The sequence below is a fragment of the Lutjanus erythropterus genome, chromosome 2 (genome assembly GCF_056507025.1).
Source record: "Lutjanus erythropterus isolate fLutEry1 chromosome 2, fLutEry1.hap2, whole genome shotgun sequence".
NCBI lineage: Eukaryota > Metazoa > Chordata > Actinopteri > Lutjaniformes > Lutjanidae > Lutjanus > Lutjanus erythropterus.
The window spans coordinates 20,056,153-20,062,152 of NC_139318.1; positions in this window are offsets into that span (position 1 = coordinate 20,056,153).

The window sequence follows — 6,000 nt, forward strand, 5'->3', positions numbered from 1 at the left end:
ATCTGAACTATCTCTTGAAGATCAGATAACAGGTTGCTGCATCCAGAGGTACATAATTGACTTTTTTGTGGTGGCCATTTTGAGATGAAATAGTAGGGTAAACACAAATGTTGCTAATGATACTAATTGAGTTTCCGTTCAATTCAGTTCAAACAGAGTCAAGGTGCTCCTGTTGTGCATGTTGGCCAACGACATGGACAGTATAAGAAGTGGACAGGTTCACAGCTCCTTGAAAGTGGAGTGAAAGCATGTGGGTCGCCCCCTGGTGGCAGGCTGCAGTACAAGTCATAAAACCTGCCTCCCAATGTTAATAGTTGGGACATGGGCCAAACTAAAACATGTAACTACATGTCAAATAAAATTCTCCCAAAGATGGTTTCTGTCATTTTAGGTAGGTCTTATCATGTGTTCATTTTCAGTTTGATTTTAATTAGTTAATTGATGGTATAAAAACTGAGATTTTTATGCCGTTGTTGACAGCTGAGCTCTGCTTACAGTTGAGTCAGACGTGTGTGCTGGCGGGAAATCGATGCCATGGCTCCAACACTGGTCACTAACATAGACTTTGGCTCCAAATGACGTCACCGGCGCAAGTTGGCAGCGCTTGAATCTGCGATATTTTGGCTTATTTTTTGGACAGCGGGAGGAAATGAAGAAGCATTGTCCATTTTTATTTACTGTCACTGATGTCGGCTCACTGAAAAGGCACGGCGATACTAATTGGGCTGAGACCAATAATTGGAAACACCTGTCTTTACCCTACCGTTTCATATCAACATGGCTGCCGTGAAAAAGGTGTTCTCATCAACAAGACAAGAAAGCTAGTAAGCGTATAAATCCTGAACTATCGCTCAGCTATCTACTATCACTTCAACCATAGATTGTATCATGATTTTTAACTATTTAATATACAGTATGTAGCTCCAACTCACTATTTGGACTACAGTACTCATTTCTGCACACACAACTGCTACATTCTACATTGTTAGGAAGAGAGGGCCCAAATTATATTAACAAAATATCAACCCATACTTGTGGTTCTTTTCTGGTGTCATACTAATAGTGCAAACGTTGCACACGTATCACCACCCTGTGTCACAATGAAGCACTGAACTGATTTTTTTTTTTTTTACATAATCTGAGTCACTACTCCAGCTAAAAGGTCAAATTTAAGTACCAATGTATAAAGGGGAGTTATAAGTTCTGCTACATACTGTTCCAAGGGCGAGTTGTCCTCACAAGGCAACCATGCCATGCTTCACTATGCTGAAAGCAGTTCTACCTTTCTCATAGCACGTAGACCTGTTCTTTGTTTGGCTTAGGCCTCTGAGGCTTTAGAGGCTTTCCAGTCCACTGAGATCCAGCAGAGAAAGAGCAGGTTGACTTCTCTACCTCGCCAGCGCTGGAGGACCGAGGTGAGAGTTGCTCCGCCGCGCCAGGACTTCTGCCCAGACAGCATGAGATGCCACATCCAGAGCAGACCCTAAGCCAGCATCAGATCAGCAGACAGGCAGGCAGGGTGGGAGGGAGGGAGGGGCGTGCAGAGGAAATGTAGAGATTGAGAGAGGGAGAGAGTCCAGACAGAGGCAGAGGGAGGGGGGATATGTGAGTACAGTGTGTATGTAGATGAGAAGTGAAACTGGAGCCACACGCACACACAGAGAGTATCTGCTGAGACGGTCTCTGAGTATTATTTTAAACTTTTGACGTTGATTGTTACAGTGGATTTGAACAGTCTGGTGTGACTTGGAGAGTGAGAAAGGGAGACAGAAAGAGACTGAGAGAGAGAGGTAGAGGAGGGTGAAAATGTGGTTCCAATCACTCACAAAGATGCTTTTGTTCTGTTGCTGGGGCCTCTCTCTCTCTCTCTCTCTCTCTCTCTCTCTCTCTCTCTCTCTCTCTCTGCCACACATGGAGTCGTACAGTTTCATCCACTTTCTCATCACACCCATGACTTCTCTTGGGAGGAAAAAGCATATCTGTGAGACTCTACAACAATTGCAAGCTCGTCATTTACAAAAACAGGACAATAACCCAGCATCTGTGCAAGTTGTGCTTTCTGGATGTTACTCACAATCAACTTAATATTATGGTCCTTTTTGGTCTGGGAAAGTATTACAAAGCTCTCTTGCTCTCTTTGTCTGCCATGCTTGTGAAATGTATGTAGCTACAGAGATGATGACTTCTTATCAAGAAAATTAAAGTAGCAATATCTAAGACTCTGTCATTCACAAATGAATGCTGCAGTCCAAAAAATCAAGTTTGAGCCACAGATGCTACATTGAATAGACTGAAGTCCATTTTAATATGTAATATGTGTATTGATGAGTCCTCTACCATAAGATGATCAGCTGTTTACAACTGACTGTTGTGAAGCTAAACTTGTTATTCTGAAAACTAGGGATGCTCCGATACCGATACCAGCATCGGGTATCTGTCCGATACTGTCCTCACGTACTCAGACTCATAGTCATAAAACTACTCTGATACCTAACACCTGATACACTTCACGAAAAGTAGCTGCTGGATACAAATAAACATCTAAAGAACCGCCACGATGCAGAGTTTGTTTGTTGATGCTTACCTTCTTTTTTTGGACGTGTCGTCATCATCAGTGAGAGACTCGCTGTCCTCAACATCATCCATTAATGACCGCAGAGACTTTGGAAACTGTCCGTAAAATTCCATGTAAGTCCATGTAAAACTGAAATAAATGCAGCTGTAGACCGCAGCCAGCTGATGTCCAATAAGTCCTGGCGGGTGTTAACTAGTTGAATGTCTCAGAAAATTAATCTTAATGAATTAATTAAAAAACACAGCCACCCCTTTCTTCGTAATAAGCTGCTACAACTTCTCTTTGTGTACTTATTCAAAGGACACGCAACTTCACAGCAGGGTCAACAAGACTGTTGCACACGGTACCACACTCATACCTGTCCCCCCTAAACAATGACAGGTAGGAACTAATGAGCTCTTAGACAAGAGAGACATGAAGAAGAAACTTAAATACTACACATGTAAATGTTAAATTAAAATACTAGGTAATGAAACAATTAAAATAATAGTAAACTTAATTCTGCAAGTCCATAATAATGTTGTGAAATTCTTAGACTGAAACATACACTGTAAACTGCACAGTTGTACATAAGGAACACAAAATCAGTAAAATAACTTACTACAAATAACCTACAAATGTCATTTGTATAGTTAACTATGGTTACACTTGTAGCACGAAACAGCAACAATGATTTGTTACAATTAGAAAGTGACCATCTAATGAAAATAAAACATGTTTTAAAAGTTATTGTAAGAACTTTAATGGCATTATTAAGATACTTGGTACTCTGTATCGGCAAGTACCCAAATGTAAGTACTTGTACTTGTACTCGGTCTGAAAAAAAGTGGTATTGGTGCATCCCTACTGAAAACAAAAGCCCCCTGATTCAGAAATGCACTGTCTGGAGTTGGAGTTCAGTGACTGTCTGGCTTACTGCCTGTCAGACTCCATTAACAATTAATTGCTGATGTTAACCATGATAAACATCTATTCCTTTTCAAAGACGGTTTAAGATTTTTTTTTACAACACATAAACATAAACACTTCAGTTCAATTCAGTTCAGAAAACATCATTTGGTATTCATTTTAACTCTTATAAACATGAAATGGGTAAACAATAACATTCTGGACAAGAATGGAAGTTTCAAAGAGAATGTGCTACAGTGTTGTTTTTGGGGATGCCAGGATTTCAAGCTTTCAACAGTTTCTAAGGACGACCTCACAGGCGGTTATATGTAATGAAGGTTTTTTTTGTTTTTTTTTCACCATGCAGTAGGAAAGGTGCATCTACTCATGGACAAGATGTTACTGCTCAGCCAAGGAAGATGCTAATAATGTTAACATCCTGCAGCATCATGTCACGAGCATGAGCGATGAGTAGATGCATGCTTCCTTCTATGGTTGGCAGGTGTAGAAAGAAAGTAGTTCCTGCACAAAACTGCTCATAACAGGGTCTGTGGATTATCTTGAGTAGCTGGTTCAGGAGTTTTGGAAAGAGACATTGCCATTGAGTTTTCAAATGTACTTTCTTGCTGTTTGAGCACCAAAATATTTGTGGTATGTTGCAGAAATCCCGAACAGAATGACTTGGGTCAGTTAGACCCCAGAGGGGTCGAACAGGGATCTAATTGACCCAAACCATCTCTAACATCAGCACAAAGATAACAGAACATATCACTCCTTAGTCCTATTTAGCAAAAATAAAGACTGTTAATGCATTTTACATTTAAAATCACACATATTTCTTTATTTGGTCATTTCAGTATTTAGTCATAATCATGTTGCCTAGTTTGTGCCAAAGACAAGGGTTACCACTTCAATATGTTTCTATCTAACTTTAATAGGGTCATAAGAAAAGCAAAAGGATATTTAAAAAAAACTGTAGGAATGTGTGGCATCGAGTAGAGAGCTGGCAGATTGCATACACTTCCCCTCACTCTCCCCTTCTAAGCATGTGGGAGAACCTATGGTGGCTGTGAAACCTGTGAAAAAGGTGAAATGTCCATCTAGAAAGAGTGCTTGGTTTGTCCATTCAGGGCTACTGTAGAAACATGACGGTGCAACCCGAGGACCCGCACCCTAAATGGTTCATTCCAAGGTAACAAAAACACAATGATTCTTATTTTCACATAACTATACACTGATGAAAACATACTTGTATGAATAATATATTCCATTTCTGCTATATTCTGTCCATAGATCCCTATAAATCTTACACACTAGACCTTCAAAGTAAAACAAAACAAAGGAAATAAAGCCAATTGCAACAAAACACAAGGTTCTGTCAGTTAATTGAATGTGCTTTGGATGTTATCAGTCCACAGAATAATGACTGAAAAAAAAAGATGAACAGACACAAGAGAAAAATACAGACTCTTAGCTCATTAGACTGAATAAGCAGATCCATGTGGATGCATGCAGCGGCAGATACACAGCATGTTGTGCTGTTTTGAGTGAGTCAATATACTGTTTGGAGCATGGCCTGCTCCTTCAGCCACAGACACGGAGGGGAAGAACAAGGGCGAGGAGGAGGATGACAGACAGAGCGAGTGAACTGGAGAGAGACGGAGAGAGATGTTAGCATGGCTCTCTGTAAATTTATTTTGTGACTCACAGGGTCTGCCTGGACCTCAGTGCTCTCCATGCTGCTGGGACTAGCAAGCCCTCCACACCCACCCAATCACACACACACACACACACACACACACACACACACACACACACACACACACACACACACACATATGCGCGCGCGCACACACACACACGGAGGCCCATGCACATGCACATGCACAGGCAAGCAGATGCAAAAATGTGTACAGTCCTTCTCAAGACGCACTAACGGGTTTGCAAATGTACAATACACACAATAATGTGCACACACACCTACTGCTCAGTCTGTCCAGATGAGCATTAAGAAATATATTCAGAGCTTTATGCCAAGCGCTACTATGCCATGCCAAGAATAACCTCTTTGTGTGTTGCTCTGCACCCTGGCTCACCTTGTACAAGTATATAGTACTAAGTTTCTGCTTAGTATTCATGATGTGTGCATGCCAGTGAGTGTGTTTTTGTGTGCATGTGTGTGTGTGTGTGTGTGTCTCTGTGTGTGTGTCTGTGCATGTGTGTGTGAAATAGGCTTAAGATGGGGTCTCTCCCAAAACCAAATGTCACAGGGATTTAAGCGTCAAGAGTGAGTTTCCTCCCAGCTGACTAACGGAGAAGTTCACTAAAAGCACAAGATTAAACAAAGTTTCAACTTTCCAAAAAACATCCAGCCAGTTTCCATTTTTTCTCCCTGTGGCAACACATCCACGATGCAGCGCAGGAGTTTAAAGATAAGCTGTAGGGCATGCGCCAAACCTGCAAGGAGGAGAGAGACGCAGGTAAAGAAGGAGAAGGAAAATATGGAGAAGGTGAGTGAACAAAAAGTACAGATAGGT